Source organism: Myxine glutinosa, chromosome 1 (genome assembly GCF_964187855.1).
Source record: "Myxine glutinosa chromosome 1, kmMyxGlut1.1, whole genome shotgun sequence".
Classification (NCBI taxonomy): domain Eukaryota; kingdom Metazoa; phylum Chordata; class Myxini; order Myxiniformes; family Myxinidae; genus Myxine; species Myxine glutinosa.
In genome coordinates this window covers 58,596,440-58,615,570 of record NC_136261.1, presented here as the reverse complement: position 1 = coordinate 58,615,570, position 19,131 = coordinate 58,596,440, and the positions used below count along the sequence as shown (strand labels likewise).

General features: G+C 44.7%; 1 non-coding gene and 11 pseudogenes across 1 annotated transcript; all 12 read right to left on the bottom strand.

Moving 5' to 3' along the window:
- Nucleotides 1–7,194: 7,194 nt before the first annotated feature.
- Nucleotides 7,195–7,315, bottom strand: LOC137419761 (5S ribosomal RNA; annotated as a pseudogene).
- Nucleotides 7,316–8,026: 711 nt separating this feature from the next.
- On the bottom strand, nt 8,027–8,146 carry LOC137420143 (5S ribosomal RNA; annotated as a pseudogene).
- A 1,576-nt stretch (nt 8,147–9,722) lies between these two features.
- LOC137420118 (5S ribosomal RNA) lies at nt 9,723–9,841 on the bottom strand (annotated as a pseudogene).
- A 1,186-nt stretch (nt 9,842–11,027) lies between these two features.
- Nucleotides 11,028–11,136, bottom strand: LOC137420151 (5S ribosomal RNA; annotated as a pseudogene).
- A 730-nt stretch (nt 11,137–11,866) lies between these two features.
- LOC144890353 (5S ribosomal RNA) lies at nt 11,867–11,993 on the bottom strand (annotated as a pseudogene).
- Nucleotides 11,994–13,558: 1,565 nt separating this feature from the next.
- Nucleotides 13,559–13,677, bottom strand: LOC144890057 (5S ribosomal RNA). Its single transcript, XR_013622255.1, has one exon. It is a non-coding gene; the product is annotated as a 5S ribosomal RNA (ribosomal RNA).
- Nucleotides 13,678–14,395: 718 nt separating this feature from the next.
- On the bottom strand, nt 14,396–14,514 carry LOC137419970 (5S ribosomal RNA; annotated as a pseudogene).
- A 718-nt stretch (nt 14,515–15,232) lies between these two features.
- Nucleotides 15,233–15,351, bottom strand: LOC137419996 (5S ribosomal RNA; annotated as a pseudogene).
- Nucleotides 15,352–16,079: 728 nt separating this feature from the next.
- Nucleotides 16,080–16,198, bottom strand: LOC137419782 (5S ribosomal RNA; annotated as a pseudogene).
- Nucleotides 16,199–16,926: 728 nt separating this feature from the next.
- Nucleotides 16,927–17,045, bottom strand: LOC144890148 (5S ribosomal RNA; annotated as a pseudogene).
- A 581-nt stretch (nt 17,046–17,626) lies between these two features.
- LOC137419855 (5S ribosomal RNA) lies at nt 17,627–17,747 on the bottom strand (annotated as a pseudogene).
- Nucleotides 17,748–18,465: 718 nt separating this feature from the next.
- Nucleotides 18,466–18,585, bottom strand: LOC137419990 (5S ribosomal RNA; annotated as a pseudogene).
- Nucleotides 18,586–19,131: the final 546 nt, after the last annotated feature.

The window sequence follows — 19,131 nt, the reverse complement described above, 5'->3', positions numbered from 1 at the left end:
TAACCCAGCACATCAAATTTTTTATATTCCATTTCCCTTGACAAAAGAGATAATGTTCATAATCAAATTATATTTCTATTTTATTTTACGGATTCTCTGGATATTCAATCCCATCCACATATCCCAATCCCATCCACATAAAACTATCCATTTCCAGACAGGCACACTGTCGGTGTCAACAATCTTGTAAGATTGATACACAAAAACACACACACACATGCATTATGCATATTTGTTTGCGTTGGAACCATTATTTACAGATCAGATGGGTGTCAATTTTATTTCAATTTCATAAAATTTGTCAATCAAATTCAAAATGCTTATAGACAAATAAACCAAAAGTCCATTCTTAGAAAACCCTCATGATGTCACATTGAAATTACCCTTTCAGCCTTCACAATAATCTATCCAAATTTTGACTACACACCCATTTGCATGTCAGTCGACCATTGACCTATCAATCGTGCGGAACAATAGTCCGAAATTCCCACCTGATCATCATGTGACTCTTGTCACTTGGTTTGCCAAAAAATTGCAACGCAATTGTTCCAAACTTTGTAAATTTAAAATTGCTGTGCCCAAAATAGAAGATCCAATTTTGGCATTTGATCAATTAATTATTAATTTGTTAACAAGCAAAAAAAGAAAAAATGAATCATTCTTGCTCTGAAAACTTTTCAGACACAAGAATCATCGACAGTTATTCATGTTTGTCCAGTAATCGAATCTGTTGAGGCCAATCATCATTTGGGATTTGCAGCAATGAAGGCCTAATCATTGTCTGAGGTACCGGTAAGCACTGGTACCCTTGATCTTGGTTTGCCCCATGACCTTGTCTTCCTGTTGACATACGGACATCTTCTTCTCCAATGTCCCATCTTTCCACACTCGAAACACCGGTTTCTGTCGTTGTCTGATCTGTGCACCTGTGCACTTGTATTGCTGGGCTGCATCTCTACATCCCTGAGTTGCCACTGCAATCTCTCGTTATCTCCTGAAACACGAAAAAATTCTCTGTACCATCCTTTTTGGGGAGACAACTGGAAATCAGATGGGACAACTGTCACTTTCATTCCTAATTTCGAGGGCAGTTGTGCATTTGTCTCCTCCACTGTATCCTGTATCCTTTTTATTTTAAGTTCTAGTTCCGTTATCCGTTCTTGCTGTTCCCATTGTCTGGATTCACCATCCCAAAGATGGAATGCAAGCCAGTCTACCGTTAGATTCTGTCTCTTCCTGGCTTTCAATCTTTGTTCCAATCTTTCCAATCGACTTCGCTCAAATGTACCATCTCTTGGAAACTCCTCATCATGTCCCTTTGTCCACAAATACCAATTCTCGACCTGCCTTATAGCTTCTGCACCATAACGGTCGTACATATGATGTGTACAAGTACCTTTTTGTGGAATCTCTTGTTGTCCTTGTGTATTCTTGCAGGCTCCATTTCCCATTCTGCCTTTTATCAAAGTAGCGTTGGATGTGTTGTAGTTTGTTCCTCTAAAGCTTCACTCGTACCTCCAGGAAGGGTCTCTCCACCTGTTCACACGGTGATTTCCAGAGAATCTCCCTCAGCCGTGGCTTTTGCACAATCCAATCTCACAGATCAGTATTTGCAGATGAGCCGGAGGGTCAGTATGAAATGGGTGAATCCTCAGGTGTCCGCTCTGTTGACGGGGAAATCACACAATGGTAACCGCACATATATATCTGTATATAAACTCACCACCTTGCTCAATATTCCCAGGTTGTCTCCACATTGTTAATATCACGCAAAGATATCAAAGCTTCTTTCTTGAGACCGCATTTTCATCAATCAAACAATCAATATATTCAATTCAATTTATTCAGTTCAATTTATTCAGTTAAATTTATTCAATTAAATTCAATCAATTAGATTCAATCAATCAGATTCAATCAATCAACAATTCAATCAATTATTCAATTTCAATTAATTCATCAATATTCATCAATAAATCAAATTAATCATTTTGGATGTCTCCTTGCATAAGCCCTTTCCCCAATGATGTCAGGACAGGTCCATCCATTGACTGAGATCGAATTTCATCGGTCGTCACCTCGGATTCGTACCTCATGTCAATTGATGAATCGCCGTCCTGTCCTAGGGTCATATCTGACATATTTTCCCATTTTGCCTGGTCTCCACAAATTTTTCTTTGCAACCACTAAAGGCAACTCATCCTTCATTCGTGAGACAGCCAAAATGGATGCCAGATATTAAAGTTCTTTGGGAAAAATATCTCATCATTTTCCTTTTAATAGTACCCAAAATCTCTTGGCAATATAAATTTCGTAAAACTCCTGAAATGGGACTGTCAAATTCCTTCAATCATGCTAAATTTTGAAACTCCATCGCTTGTAATACCCAATTTATCCCATAGGGCTTGAAAGTTCTTTCCCAAGTTCATGCAATCATTCTGCATTTGAACCCTATGATATCATTCATAATAATCATCATGATTTTATAGTCATGGTCCTATCATAATCATCTATTTAAACGAACATTTCCTTTATCACCACAGCTATGTGGTATAATCAACAATAGAATAAAACTGTACATAGCAACAGGCTACCTCATGGCCACTTAGTATACCTATTGACAAAAAGTCATAACAATATCGAATAATCATTGAACAATTCAAAAATCGCTTCCACTGCTCTAGCCGCAGCATCCGTGATATTTGTTTGCTCATTCCCTATTCCTGATTCGTCATCAAGGATCTCCATCATCACACAGCGTACTTAATTCCGCATTTTAATGAGAATTCAACAGGAATTTACGACTCAAAGGAAAAAGAACGAGCAGACCTTTTGCAGGATGATCGTTACAAAATCGTTACATATATTAAAGTATTTATAATGTCGACAAATCATATCTTAATTCTTGCAAGATTTGGTTCTTTGAATAAATCACAGCACCGGGAGAACCAGCTCCAAAATGGATCTTTGTGTTTATTCAGCACCCTAGTAATTGGTTCTTTGTGTACTAATTACACAGCACCCAGGCCCCGCTCATATGGATCTTTGTGCAGCGCTGCACAGCACCTGAGCAAAAGGGGTTTCATCTACATTTTCCTATCCGGCGTACCATCCGTGATATTTGTTTGCTCATTCACTATTCCTGATTCGTCATCAAGGATCTCCATCATCACACAGCGTACTTAATTCCGCATTTTAATGAGAGTTCAACAGGAATTTACGACTCAAAGGAAAAGAACGAGCAGACATTTTGCAGGACGATAACTGGAATTAGTCGTGAAAATATATCCAAATACCCAAAAATACACACCCACACAAATAAACAACATTTATTTCGTTTAACGGAACAAACATTTCCTCTATCATGACATGCATGTCTTCAAAATTATATGACCAAGAGAAAAGTAAAATTAATTATAACTGCGAGCAGTGATAATCCGGGGACCATACCGCTCCATCCTGATTGGACGAGTGCGTGCTAGAGTCGTTAACAACGACAGTCCAGATCCGATTGTTCAAAATTTCAACTCAATCGATCGAAAAATGAACGCAGGGATGCATTTTAAAGGTGCAGTGGCACTAACTGAGTTGCCACGAATATGGCCACGAAATTGCCAATATGGCCAATATGACAAAATATTTTCCTTAATCAATTGGCTCATAGCATAACCAATCTGTAAGTATTTCATCCGAAGATGTATCTCTGAGGACTTTTAATTAAATAAGTCATTTATAAATCAACGAGTTAATTTATTAAATGATTAATCAATAAATCAATATTTTCCTTGACAGCCACCTCACTTGGTCAGTGTCATGTCCAAATATCAGCTTCCTTACTCAACAGGTGCCTGAGTTAATGTAATGTAATTACTGTAATAAGATTACTGCAATTACTGTAATGATTACTGTAATTACTGTAATTACCGGAACTGTAATTACTGTAATTACCTCAGGTAATTAGCATCAGCAAAACACAACATTTGAATGTTCCCAAAACGTTGGAGCAAAACGTTGCAACAACGAAAGTGAAACGTTGTGGCGACGTTGTGGAAACGTTTTACAACAACATTATTTCAATGTTGCAGGAAAGTAATGTGAAAAACGTTCCCAAAAATGTTCTCTCTTTTTCTGTCTCTCTTTCTGTCTGTCTGTGTCTCTCTCTCACTTTCTGTCTCTCTCTGTCTATCTCTCTCTGTCTGTCTGTCTGTCTCTCTCTATGTGTCTGACTATCATCTTTATCTCTGTTTGTCTCTATGTCTCTCTTTCTTTCTTTTTCTGTCTATCTCTCTCTGTCTGTCTCTCTTTCTCACTTTGTCTCTTTCTTTCTTTTTCTGTCTATCTCTCTCTGTCTGTCTCTCTTTCTCACTTTGTCTCACTCTGTCTATCTCTTTTTGTCTGTCTCTCTCTATGTGTCTGACTATCATCTTTATCTCTGTTTGTCTCTATGTCTCTCTTTCTTTCTTTTTCTGTCTATCTCTCTCTGTCTGTCTCTCTTTCTCACTTTGTCTCACTCTGTCTATCTCTTTTTTGTCTGTCTCTCTCTATGTGTCTGACTATCATCTTTATCTCTGTTTGTCTCTATGTCTCTCTTTCTTTCTTTTCTCTGTCTATCTCTCTCTGTCTGTCTCTCTTTCTCACTTTGTCTCACTCTGTCTATCTCTCTCTGTCTGTCTCTCTCTATGTGTCTGACTATCATCTTTATCTCTGTTTGTCTCTATGTCTCTCTCTCTTTCTCTCTCTGTCTATCTCTCTCTGTCTGTCTCTCTTTCTCACTTTGTCTCACTCTGTCTATCTCTTTTTGTCTGTCTCTCTCTATGTGTCTGACTCTGACTATCATCTTTATCTCTGTTTGTCTCTATGTCTCTCTTTCTTTCTTTTTCTGTCTATCTCTCTCTGTCTGTCTCTCTTTCTCACTTTGTCTCACTCTGTCTATCTCTTTTTTGTCTGTCTCTCTCTATGTGTCTGACTATCATCTTTATCTCTGTTTGTCTCTATGTCTCTCTTTCTTTCTTTTCTCTGTCTATCTCTCTCTGTCTGTCTCTCTTTCTCACTTTGTCTCACTCTGTCTATCTCTCTCTGTCTGTCTCTCTCTATGTGTCTGACTCTGACTATCATCTTTATCTCTGTTTGTCTCTATGTCTCTCTTTCTTTCTTTTCTCTGTCTATCTCTCTCTGTCTGTCTGTCTGTCTCTCTTTCTTTCTTTTTCTGTCTCTCTCTCTGTCTCCCAATTTATCCCATTAAAATCCCATTAAATCTCTTGTCCCCCTTGTCCGATTAATTTCAAACCTTGACAAATTTTCCATTCCTTCCCTTCCTGATCTTTCGATGTAGGGCTGGGTTCTTTTTTTAGGATCATGTTGCATCGAGCATTATTTTCCAAAACAGTGTGAACATTAACCCACACCAAAACCTCTGACATCCCACCATTAACACCTATTGTAAGCGTGCCGAATCAATAAGCATCACCCCTTCTATGAGCCTCGACCAGAGGGTGGTTGTTACTCACAAACACCATTTCCTGTAATTATCTCTCACTAGGGCATGCCCGTACTATATATATATCTAAAATTATATCCCCCGCCGAGCAAGTCGCTGGCTCCAAGTCGAGTGCTTTGAACAAGTGCAAAAAAAAGAAGTACTCTAAACGGTGGTTTTTTATTCAACCGTGAAGCATGTCTCAAAGGCTTCGTGATGGACCTGGACAAAATTTGATGCAATTTTTTTTTCAATCGCCATCTTTCATCATAATTCTGGACCGGCATGAGGGGGGGTTGTCTGTCATGAATTTATAGGCATGGCGGGAAAACTGAAAAAAAAATTATTTATTTAAAACGGGTGTACACGATTGTACACGTGTACGGACGGACCTTACCGAACCGGCAAACAAGTCGCTTCATGCACATCAGTGGTGCGTTTCTTCGTGGCACGTGTCAGAAGAATTACACAGCGCAGGAAAAATACGTATTTACAGAAATCGTTAAAAAAAAACTCGGATAATCGCTAAAATCGTTGTGGCCGGTGTACCATATTGGAAATATATATATATATAAATATAATTCCGTTTCCCGGTTCCCTGTCGCTCGCCGAGCGCCGAGCAAGTCAAGTGCTTCGAACAAGTGCAAAAAAAAAAAAAAAAAAAAAAAAAAAAGTACCCCATACGTGTACGGGTGGGTAAATGAGTGTACCGGCCTTACACGTCCTGGAAGCAAATGGTCGCAAGGTGCACACTTGCTCCGTTTGCTTCCAGGTCACAGTAAGACCCTTAATGACCAGCGCAAAAATACGTATTTACAGAAATCATTTAGAGAAAAACGAATAAATTGCTACAGTCGTTTATCGAAATCCCATTCGTGATGGCTCACGCCACCTATATCGCGGCATCAGTGCGCAAAGAAGCCCCAGACCACCTGCTCCCCCATGTATGTACCCATAACTTCCAAGTTCGTAAATCATATTGGACCAAACAAGACACACTCACCTTTTAAAGAAGACTTGTTTGTGTGTACAATTGATGTCAGCGGTGCCTCCAGATTGTCAGGGAATATGTAGTGTGGGACTCAGGACTCCAATGACCGGACACAGGTTTACAAAAGGTCTAGTTTATTAACTGTATTCACTTCTTCCAATTACCAAAATGATACCGCATAATATAATGGATCAGGTTAACTCTTTTCGCTGGTCCCTCTCGTTCAGCCGATGTTTCCTCCGCCACTGCCGTCGATCAGCGCTTCTCGTGACAAGTCCTCTTCACCCAACGTTTGCTGCTCGTTTATATCGCCAAACTGGACTTAATCCTCTGTCCGCTAATGCCCCGAGGTCATGCATTGCACCGAGTCCTGGCATCAGCTCGCTCCCCTCCTGCTGTGATTTCCATTTACACAGTAGGGGGGTGCTGGGGCCTTGACCAGGTGTTTCAAGAGATTACCATGTTCAAGCACATTCTGACACTTATTAAAGGAAAAATGTATCTGCTTTGTTACCAGGTTAATTAATAAGTTACCAGGGCCAATCAATATGTTACACTGAGTTACCCTTCCACAGTACCCGTGGTAGTAAGTAGACGTGGTAAGCTGGTAGTAGCGGCAGTTGTAGTCGAAGACTAGCAGTGGCGCGGCAAAAACTAAATTACCATCAAGCGCATCATTCAGCGCAAATTGCAGACACTCAAAACAAGACCACAACCGAAAGCAGAAAAAAGCCGACAACACCCGGTGTTCCCAGGCAGTCTCCCATCCAGGTACTAAACGGGACCGAACCTGCTTAGGTTCCCGAGATGCAGACGAGATCGGGCGTATTCAGGGTGGTATGATCGTAGGCAACAACAGAGTCTCTTTGGATGTTTATAAAGGATCGATAATGTTTCTCAAGTGAGAGTCTCGTTCCCTCCGCCACCCAAAGTGCACGGAGGTGATGTTTTCACACCTGTCTGTCCGTTTTTGAACGAGATATCTCACAAAATTGCCGACGGATTCGGGCGAAATTTGGCAGCAATGTGGCAACTATGACAAGGAAGAAATGTTTCCATTTTGGTGAAGATCCGGATTCGGATCCGGCTCCGAGAAATATTTTGACTGATTCTTCACCATTGGGAGATTGGTTCAAAAACGACACACAGCAGGAAATCTCAAAAGGTTGTCGACGGATTTGGACGAAACTTGGTGGACTGTTTGGGGGTATTACACGGATGATTCGATTCGATTTTGGTGAAGATCTAAATGTGGTTTCGACATGAGAATTCTTTATTTTAGTAGTAGGAGCGGCAGTAGTCGTGGGAGTCATGGTCGAGAAGGAGTGGCACTGGAAGGCCAGCCGTACTCACAGTAACGGCACTGGTAGTCGTAGGCAAGTAGTAGTATACAAATACTGGTGGGGTGAGTAATCGTAGTAAGTAGACGTGGTAGGCTAGTAGTAGCGGCAGTTGTAGTCGAAGACTCGCAGTGGCGCGGAAAAAACTAAATTACCATCAAGCGCATCAGTCAGCGCAAATTGTCGTCACTCAAAACAAGACCACATCCGACAGCAGAAAAAAGCCTACATCACCCGGTGTTCCCAGTCAGTCTCCCATCCAGGTACTAACCGGGCCCAAACCTGTTTCGGTTCCGAGATGAAGACGAGATCGGGCGCAATCAGGGTGGTATGATCGTGGGCAACAGCAGACTCTCTTTGGATGTTTATAAAGGACCGATAATGTTTCTCAAGTGAGTCTCGTTCCCCCCGCCACCCGAGGTGCATGGAGGTGATGTTTTCACACCTGTCTGTCCGTTTGTCTGTCTGTCGGTTTTTGAACAAAATATCTCACAAAATTGTCGACGGACTCGGGCGAAATTTGGCAGCAATGTGGCATATGTGACAAGGAAGAAATGTTTCCATTTTGGTGAGGATCTGGATTCGGAGCCGTCTCCGATAAATATTTTGACTGATTCTTCACCATTGGGAGATTGGTTCAAAAACGATACACAGCAGGAAATCTCAAAAGATTGTTGACGGATTTGGACGAAACTTGGTGGACTGTTTGGGTGTCTTACAAGGATGATACGATTCGATTTTGGTGAAGATCTGAATGTGGATTCAATATGAGAATCTTTGTTTTAGTAGTAGGAGCGGTAGTAGTCGTGGGAGTCGTCGTGGAGAAGGAGTGGTACTGGAAGGCCAGTGGTACTCACAGTAGCGGCACTGGTAGTAGTAGGCAAGCAGTTGTATACAACTACTGGTGGGGTGAGTACTCGTAGTAGTAAGTAGTCGTGGTAGGCTGGTAGTAGCGGTAGTTGTAGTCGAAGACGAGCAGTGGCGCGGCAAAAACTAAATTACCATCAAGCGCATCAGTCAGCGCAAATTGCAGTCACTCAAAACAAGACCACACCCGACAGCAGAAAAAATACTACAACACCCGGTTTCAAGGCAGTCTCCCATGCAGGTACGAACCAGGCCCGAACCTGTTTAGCTTCCTGGGCTTCAGACGCGATCGGGCGTATTCAGGGTGGTATGATCGTAGAGAACAACAGACTCTCTTTGGATGTTCATAAAGGATCGATAATGTTTCTCAAATGAGAGTCTCGTTCCCTCCGCCACCCAAGGGGCTTGGAGGTGATGTTTTCACACCTGTCTGTCTGTTTGTCTGTCTGTCCGTTTTTGAACAAAATATCTCACAAAGTTGTCGACTGACCCGGGCAAAATTTGGCAGCAATGTGGCATATGTGACAAGGAAGAAATGTTTCCATTTTGGTGAGGATCCGGATTCGGAGCCGGCTCCGATAAATATTTTGACTGATTCTTCACAATTGGGAGATTGGTTCAAAAACGAGACACAGCAGGAAATCTCAAACGGTTGTCGACGGATTTGGACGAAACTTGGTGAATTGTTTGGGTGTCTTACAAGGATAATTCGATTCGATTTTGGTGAACATCTGAATGTGGATTCGATATGAGAATTCTTTATTTTAATAGTAGTAGCGGTAGTAGCCGTGGGAGTCGTCGTCGAGAAGGAGTGGTACTGGAAGGCCAGTGGTACTCACAGTAGCGGCACTGGTAGTAGTAGGCAAGCAGTTGTATACAACTACTGGTGGGGTGAGTACTCGTAGTAGTAAGTAGTCGTGGTAGGCTGGTAGTAGCGGTAGTTGTAGTCGAAGACGAGCAGTGGCGCGGCAAAAACTAAATTACCATCAAGCGCATCAGTCAGCGCAAATTGCAATCACTCAAAACAAGACCACACCCGACAGCAGAAAAAAGCCTACAACACCCGGTGTGCCCAAGCAGTCTCCCATCCAGGTACTAACCGGGCCCGAACCTGGTTAGCTTCCGAGATCAGACGAGATCGGGCGTATTCAGGGTGGTATGATCGTAGGCAACAACAGACTCTCTTTGGATGTTCATAAAGGATCGATAATGTTTCTCAAGTGAGTCTGGTTCCCTCCGCCACCCAAACTGCATGGAGGTGATGTTTTCACACCTGTCTGTCTGTCCGTTTTTGAACAAAATATCTCACAAAGTTGTCGACGGACTCGGGCGAAATTTGGAAGCAATGTGGCATATGTGACAAGGAAGAAATGTTTCCATTTTGGTGAGGATCCGGATTCGGAGCCGGCTCCGATAAATATTTTGACTGATTCTTCACCATTGGGAGATTGGTTCAAAAACGATACACAGCAGGAAATCTCAAAAGATTGTCGACGGATTTGGACGAAACCTGGTGGACTGTTTGGGTGTCTTACAAGGATGATTCGATTCGATTTTGGTGAAGATCTGAATGTGGATTCGATATGAGAATACTTTGTTTTAGTAGTAGGAGCGGTAGTAGTCGTGGAAGTCGTCGTCGAGAAGGAGTGCTACTGGAAGGCCAGTCGTACTCACAGTAGCGGCACTGGAAGTAGTAGGCAAGCAGTCGTATACAACTACTGGTGGGGTGAGTACTCGTGGTAGCAAGTAGTCGTGGTAGGCTGGTAGTAGCGGTAGATGTAGTCGAAGACGAGCAGTGGCGCGGCAAAAACTAAATTACCATCAAGCGCATCAGTCAGCGCAAATTGCAGTCACTCAAAACAAGACCACACCCGACAGCAGAAAAAAGCCTACAACACCCGGTGTTCCCAGGCAGCCTCCCATCCAGGTACGATCCGGATCCGGGCCCGAACCTGCTTAGCTTCCAATATTCAGACGAGATCGGCCATATTCAGGGTGGTATGATCGTAGGCAACAACTAACTCTCTTTGGATGTTCATAAAGGATCGATAATGTTTCTCAAGTGAGAGTCTCGTTTCCTCCGCCACACAAGGTGCATGGAGGTGATGTTTTCACACCTGACTGTCTGTTTGTCCGTTTTTGAACAAGATATCTCACAAAATTGCCGACGGATTCGGGCAAAATTTGGCAGCAATGTGGCATCTGTGACAAGGAAGAAATGTTTCCATTTCGGTGAAGATCCGGATTCGGATCCGGTTCCGAGTACGACTCCGAGCTTCGAGTTCGACGAGTTCGACTTTGACACCAGCGCAAATTGCAGTCACTCAAAGCAAGACCACATCCGACAGCAGAAAAAAGCCGACAACACCCGGTCTTCCCAGGCAGGCTCCCATTCAGGTACTAACCGGGCCCGAACCTGGTTAGCTTCCGAGATCAGGCGTATTCAGGGTGGTATGATCGTGGGCAACAGCAAACTCTCTTTCGATGTTCATAAAGGATCGATAATGTTTCTCAAGTGAGAGTCTCGTTTCCTCCGCCACCCAAGGTGCATGGAGGTGATGTTTTCACACCTGTCTGTCTGTTTGCCTGTCTGTCCGTTTTTGAACAAGATATCTCACAAAATTGCCGACGGATTCGGGCGAAATTTGGCAGCAATGTGGCAACTATGACAAGGAAGAAATGTTTCCATTTTGGTGAAGATCCGGATTCGGATCCGGCTCCGAGAAACATTTTGACTGATTCTTCACCATTGGGAGATTGGTTCAAAAACGACACACAGCAGGAAATCTCAAAAGGTTGTCGACGGATTTGGATGAAACTTGGTGGACTGTTTGGGGGTATTACACGGATGATTCATTTCGATTTTGGTGAAGATCTAAATGTGGTTTCGACATGAGAATTCTTTATTTTAGTAGTAGGAGCGGCAGTAGTCGTGGGAGTCGTCGTCGAGAAGGAGTGGCACTGGAAGGCCAGTCGTACTCACAGTAAAGGCACTGGTAGTCGTAGGCAAGCAGTAGTATACAAATACTGGTGGGGTGAGTACCCGTGGTAGTACGTAGACGTGGTAGGCTGGTAGTAGCGGCAGTTGTAGTCGAAGACTAGCAGTGGCGCGGCAAAAAGTAAATTACCATCAAGCGCATCAGTCAGCGCAAATTGCAGACACTCAAAACAAGACCACACCCGACAGCAGAAAAAAGCCTACAACACCCGGTGTTGCCCAGGCAGTCGCCCATCCAGGTACTTAACACTAACCGGGCCCGAACCTGCTAAGTTTCCGAGATCAGACGAGATCGGGCGTATTCAGGGTGGTATGATCGTAGGCAACAACAGAGTCTCTTTGGATGTTTATAAAGGATCGATAATGTTTCTCAAGTGAGAGTCTCGTTCCCTCCGCCACCCAAGGTGCACGGAGGTGATGTTTTCACACCTGTCTGTCCGTTTTTGAACGAGATATCTCACAAAATTGCCGACGGATTCGGGCGAAATTTGGCAGCAATGTGGCATCTGTGACAAGGAAGAAATGTTTCCATTTTGGTGAAGATCCGGATTCGGATCCGGCTCCGAGAATTATTTTGACTGATTCTTCACCATTGTGAGATTGGTTCAAAAACGACACACAGCAGGAAATCTCAAAAGGTTGTCGACGGATTTGGACGAAACTTGGTGGACTGTTTGGGGGTATTACACGGATGATTCGATTCGATTTTGGTGAAGATCTAAATGTGGTTTCGACATGAGAATTCTTTATTTTAGTAGTAGGAGCGGCAGTAGTCGTGGGAGTCGTCGTCGAGAAGGAGTGGCACTGGAAGGCCAGCCGTACTCACAGTAACGGCACTGGTTGTCGTAGGCAAGGAGTAGTATACAAATACTGGTGGGGTGAGTACCCGTGGTAGTAAGTAGACGTGGTAGGCTGGTAGTCGCGACAGTTGTAGTCGAAGACTAGCAGTGGCGCGGCAAAAAGTAAATTACCATCAAGCGCATCAGTCAGCGCAAATTGCAGACACTCAAAACAAGCCCACACCCGACAGCAGAAAAAAGCGTACAACACCCGGTGTTGCACCAGGCAGCCGCCCATGCAGGTACGAACCGGGCCCGAACCTGCTTAGACTTCCGAGAATCAGACGAGATCGGGCGTATTCAGGGTGGTATGATCGTAGGCAACAGCAGAGTCTCTTTGGATGTTTATAAAGGATCGATAATGTTTCTCAAGTGAGAGCCCCGTTCCCGCCGCCACCCAAGGTGCATGGAGGTGATGTTTTCACACCTGTCTGTCTGTTTGCTTGTCTGTCCGTTTTTGAACAAGATATCACAAAATTGCAGACGGATTCGGGCAAAATTTGGCAGCAGTGTGGCATCTGTGACAAGGAAGAAATGTTTCCATTTTGGTGAAGATCCGGATTCGGATCCGGCTCCGAGAAATATTTTGACTGATTCTTCACCATTGGGAGATGGTTCAAAAACGATACAGAGCAGGAAATCTCAAAAGGTTGTCGACGGATTTGGAGGAATCTTGGTGGACTGTTTGGGTGTCTTACAAGGATGATTCGATTCGATTTTGTTGAAGATCTGAATGTGGATTCGACATGAGAAATTCTTTATTTTAGTAGTAGGAGTGGCAGTAGTCGTGGGAGTCGTCGTCGAGAAGGAGTGGCACTGGAAGGCCAGTCGAACTCACAGTAGCGGCACTGGTAGTCGTAGGCAAGCAGTAGTACACAAATACTGGTGGGGTGAGTACCCGTGGTAGTAAGTAGACGTGGTTAGCTGGTAGTAGCGGTAGTTGTAGTCGAAGACTAGCAGTGGCGCGGCAAAAACTAAATTACCATCAAGCGCATCAGTCAGCGCAAATTGCAGACACTCGAAACAAGACCACACCCGACAGCAGAAAAAAGCCTACAACACCCGGTGTTCCCAGGCAGTCTCCCATGCAGGTACTAACTGGGCCCGAACCTGCTTAGCTTCCGAGATCAGACGAGATCGGGCGTATTCAGGGTGGTATGATCGTAGGCAACAGCAGATTCTCTTTGGATGTTCATAAAGGATCGATTTATAATGTTTCTCAAGCGAGAGCATCGTTCCCTCCACCACCCAAGGTGCATGGAGGTGATGTTTTCACACCTGTCTGTCCGTTTTTGAACAAGACATCTCACAAAATTGCCGACGGTTTCGGGCGAAATTTGGCAGCAATGTGGCATCTGTGACAAGGAAGAAATGTTTCCATTTTGGTGAAGATCCGGATTCGGATCCGGCTCCGAGAAATATTTTGACTGATTCTTCACCATTGGGAGATTGGTTCAAAAACGATACACAGCAGGAAATCTCAAAAGGTTGTCGACGGATTTGGACGAAACGAGGTGGACTGTTTGGGGGTATTACATGGATGATTCGATTCGATTTTGGTGAAGATCTGAATGTGGATTCGACATGAGAATTCTTTATTTTTGTAGTCGGAGCGGCAGTAGTCGTGGGAGTCGTCGTCGAGAAGGATTGGCACTGGAAGGCCAGTCGTACTCACAGTAACGGCACTGGTAGTCGTAGGCAAGCAGTAGTATACAAATACTGGTGGCGTGAGTACCCGTGGTAGTAAGTAGACGTGGTAGGCTGGTAGTAGCGGCAGTTGTCGTCGAAGACTAGCAGTGGCGCGGCAAAAAGTAAATTACCATCAAGCGCATCAGTCAGCGCAAATTGCAGACACTCAAAACAAGACCACACCCGACAGCAGAAAAAAGCCGACAACACCAGGTGTTCCCAGGCATTCTCCCATCCAGGTACTAATCGGGCCCGAACCTGCTTAGCTTCCGAGATCAGACGAGATCGGGCGTATTCAGGGTGGTATGATCGTAGGCAACAACAGATTCTCTTTGGATGTTCATAAAGGATCGATTTATAATGTTTCTCAAGTGAGAGCCTCGTTCCCTCCACCACCCAAGGTGCATGGAGGTGATGTTTTCACACCTGTCTGTCCGTTTTTGAACAAGACATCTCACAGAATTGCCGACGGATTCGGGCGAAATTTGGCAGCAATGTGGCATCTGTGACAAGGAAGAAATGTTTCCATTTTGGTGAAGATCCGGATTCGGATCCGGCTCCGAGAAATATTTTGACTGATTCTTCACCATTGGGAGATTGGTTCAAAATCGACACACAGCAGGAAATCTCAAAAGGTTGTCGACGGATTTGGACGAAACTTGGTGGACTGTTTGGGGGTATTACACGGATGATTCGATTCGATATTGGTGAAGATCTAAATGTGGATTCGACATGAGAATTCTTTATTTTTGTAGTAGGAGCGGCAGTAGTCGTGGGAGTCGTCGTCGAGAAGGATTGGCACTGGAAGGCCAGTTGTACTCACAGTAACGGCGCTGGTAGTCGTAGGCAAGCAGTAGTATACAAATACTGGTGGGGTGAGTATCCGTGGTAGTAAGTAGACGTGGTAGGCTGGTAGTAGCGGCAGTTGTCGTCGAAGACGAGCAGTGGCGCGGCAAAAAGTAAATTACCATCAAGCGCATCAGTCAGCGCAAATTGCAGACACTCAAAACAAGACCACACCCGACAGCAGAAAAAAGCCGACAACACCCGGTATTCCCAGGCAGTCGCCCATCCAGGTACGATCCGGGCCCGAACCTGCTTAGGTGCCGAGATCAGACGAGATCGGGCGTATTTAGGGTGGTATGATCGGAGGCAACAACAGAGTCTCTTTGGATGTTTATAAAGGATCGATAATGTTTCTCAAGTGAGAGGCCCGTTCCCGCCGCCACCCAAGGTGCATGGAGGTGATGTTTTCACACCTGTCTGTCTGTTTGCTTGTCTGTCCGTTTTTGAACAAGATATCTCACAAAATTGCAGACGGATTCGGGCAAAATTTGGCAGCAGTGTGGCATCTGTGACAAGGAAGAAATGTTTCCATTTTGGTGAAATCCGGATTCGGATCCGGCTCCGACAAATATTTTGACTGATTCTTCACCATTGGGAGATTGGTTCAAAAACGACACACAGCAGGAAATCTCAAAAGGTTGTCGACGGAATTGGACGAAACTTGGTGGACTGTTTGGGGGTATTACACGGATGATTCGATTCGATATTGGTGAAGATCTAAATGTGGATTCGACATGAGAATTCTTTATTTTTGTAGTAGGAGCGGCAGTAGTCGTGGGAGTCGTCGTCGAGAAGGATTGGCACTGGAAGGCCAGTCGTACTCACAGAAACGGCACTGGTAGACGTAGGCAAGCAGTAGTATACAAATACTGGTGGGGTAAGTACCGGTGGTAGTAAGTAGACGTGGTAGGCTGGTAGTAGCGGCAGTTGTCGTCGAAGACTAGCAGTGGCGCGGCAAAAAGTAAATTACCATCAAGCGCACCAGTCAGCGCAAATTGCAGACATTCAAAACAAGACCACACCCGACAGCAGAAAAAGCCGACAACACCCGGTATTCCCAGTCAGTCGCCCATCCAGGTACTATCCGGGCCCGAACCTGCTTAGGTTCCGAGATCAGACGAGATCGGGCGTATTCAGGGTGGTATGATCGGAGGCAACAACAGAGTCTCTTTGGATGTTTATAAAGGATCGATAATGTTTCTCAAGTGAGAGCCCCGTTCCCGCCGCCACCCAAGGTGCATGGAGGTGATGTTTTCACACCTGTCTGTCTGTTTGCTTGTCTGTCCGTTTTTGAACAAGATATCTCACAAAATTGCAGACGGATTCGGGCAAAATTTGGCAGCAGTGTGGCATCTGTGACAAGGAAGAAATGTTTCCATTTTGGTGAAATCCGGATTCGGATCCGGCTCCGACAAATATTTTGACTGATTCTTCACCATTGGGAGATTGGTTCAAAAACGACACACAGCAGGAAATCTCAAAAGGTTGTCGACGGATTTGGACGAAACTTGGTGGACTGTTTGGGGGTATTACACGGATGATTCGATTCGATATTGGTGAAGATCTAAATGTGGATTCGACATGAGAATTCTTTATTTTTGTAGTAGGAGCGGCAGTAGTCGTGGGAGTCGTCGTCGAGAAGGATTGGCACTGGAAGGCCAGTCGTACTCACAGAAACGGCACTGGTAGTCGTAGGCAAGCAGTAGTATACAAATACTGGTGGGGTAAGTACCGGTGGTAGTAAGTAGACGTGGTAGGCTGGTAGTAGCGGCAGTTGTCGTCGAAGACTAGCAGTGGCGCGGCAAAAAGTAAATTACCATCAAGCGCACCAGTCAGCGCAAATTGCAGACATTCAAAACAAGACCACACCCGACAGCAGAAAAAGCCGACAACACCCGGTATTCCCAGTCAGTCGCCCATCCAGGTACTATCCGGGCCCGAACCTGCTTAGCTTCCGAGATCAGACGAGATCGGGCGTATTCAGGGTGGTATGATCGGAGGCAACAACAGAGTCTCTTTGGATGTTTATAAAGGATCGATAATGTTTCTCAAGTGAGAGCCCCGTTCCCGCCGCCACCCAAGGTGCATGGAGGTGATGTTTTCACACCTGTCTGTCTGTTTGCTTGTCTGTCCGTTTTTGAACAAGATATCACAAAATTGCAGACGGATTCGGGCAAAATTTGGCAGCAGTGTGGCATCTGTGACAAGGAAGAAATGTTTCCATTTTGGTGAAGATCCGGATTCGGATCCGGCTCCGAGAAATATTTTGACTGATTCTTCACCATTGGGAGATGGTTCAAAAACGATACAGAGCAGGAAATCTCAAAAGGTTGTCGACGGATTTGGAGGAAACTTGGTGGACTGTTTGGGTGTCTTACAAGGATGATTCGATTAGATTTTGTTGAAGATCTGAATGTGGATTCGACATGAGAATTCATTATTTTAGTAGTAGGAGTGGCAGTAGTCGTGGGAGTCGTCGTCGAAGACTAGCAGTGGCGCGGCAAAAACTAAATTACCATCAAGCGCATCAGTCAGCGCAAATTGCAGACACTCGAAACAAGACCACACCCGACAGCAGAAAAAAGCCTACAACACCCGGTGTTCCCAGGCAGTCTCCCATCCAGGTACATAACCGGGCCCGAAGCTGGCTTAGCTTCCGAGATCAGACGAGATCGGGCGTATTCAGGGTGGTATGATCGTAGGCAACAACAGATTCTCTTTGGATGTTCATAAAGGATCGATTTATAATGTTTCTCAAGTGAGAGCCTCGTTCCCTCCACCACCCAAGGTGCATGGAGGTGATGTTTTCACACCTGTCTGTTCGTTTTTGAACAAGACATCTCACAAAATTGCCGACGGTTTCGGGCGAAATTTGGCAGCAATGTGGCATCTGTGACAAGGCAGAAATGTTTCCATTTTGGTGAAGATCCGGATTCGGATCCGGCTCCGAGAAATATTTTGACTGATTCTTCACCATTGGGAGATTGGTTCAAAAACGACACACAGCAGGAAATCTCAAAAGGTTGTCGACGGATTTGGACGAAACTTGGTGGACTGTTTGGGGGTATTACACAGATGATTCGATTCGATATTGGTGAAGATCTAAATGTGGATTCGACATGAGAATTCTTTATTTTTGTAGTAGGCGCGGCAGTAGTCGTGGGAGTCGTCGTCGAGAAGGATTGGCACTGGAAGGCCAGTCGTACTCACAGTAACGGCACTGGTAGTCGTAGGCAAGCAGTAGTATACAAATACTGGTGGGGTGAGTACCCGTGGTAGTAAGTAGACGTGGTAGGCTGGTAGTAGCGGCAGTTGTCGTCGAAGACTAGCAGTGGCGCGGCAAAAAGTAAATTACCATCAAGCGCATCAGTCAGCGCAAATTGCAGACACTCAAAACAAGACCACACCCGACAGCAGAAAAAAGCCAACAACACCCGGTATTCCCAGGCAGTCGCCCATCCAGGTACGATCCGGGCCCGAACCTGCTTAGCTTCCGAGACTCAGACGAGATCGGGCGTATTCAGGGTGGTATGATCGTAGGCAACAACAGAGTCTCTTTGGATGTTTATAAAGGATCGATAATGTTTCTCAAGTGAGAGCCCCGTTCCCGCCGCCACCCAAGGTGCATGGAGGTGATGTTTTCACACGTGTCTGTCTGTTTGCTTGTCTGTCCGTTTTTGAACAAGATATCTCACAAAATTGCAGACGGATTCGGGCAAAATTTGGCAGCAGTGTGGCATCTGTGACAAGGAAGAAATGTTTCCATTTTGGTGAAGATCCGGATTCGGATCCGGCTCCGAGAAATATTTTGACTGATTCTTCACCATTGGGAGATTGGTTCAAAAACGATACAGAGCAGGAAATCTCAAAAGGTTGTCGACGGATTTGGAGGAAACTTGGTGGACTGTTTGGGTGTCTTACAAGGATGATTCGATTCGATTTTGTTGAAGATCTGAATGTGGATTCGACATGAGAATTCTTTATTTTAGTAGTAGGAGTGGCAGTAGTCGTGGGAGTCGTCGTCGAGAAGGAGTGGCACTGGAAGGCCAGTCGAACTCACAGTAGCGGCACTGGTAGTCGTAGCCAAG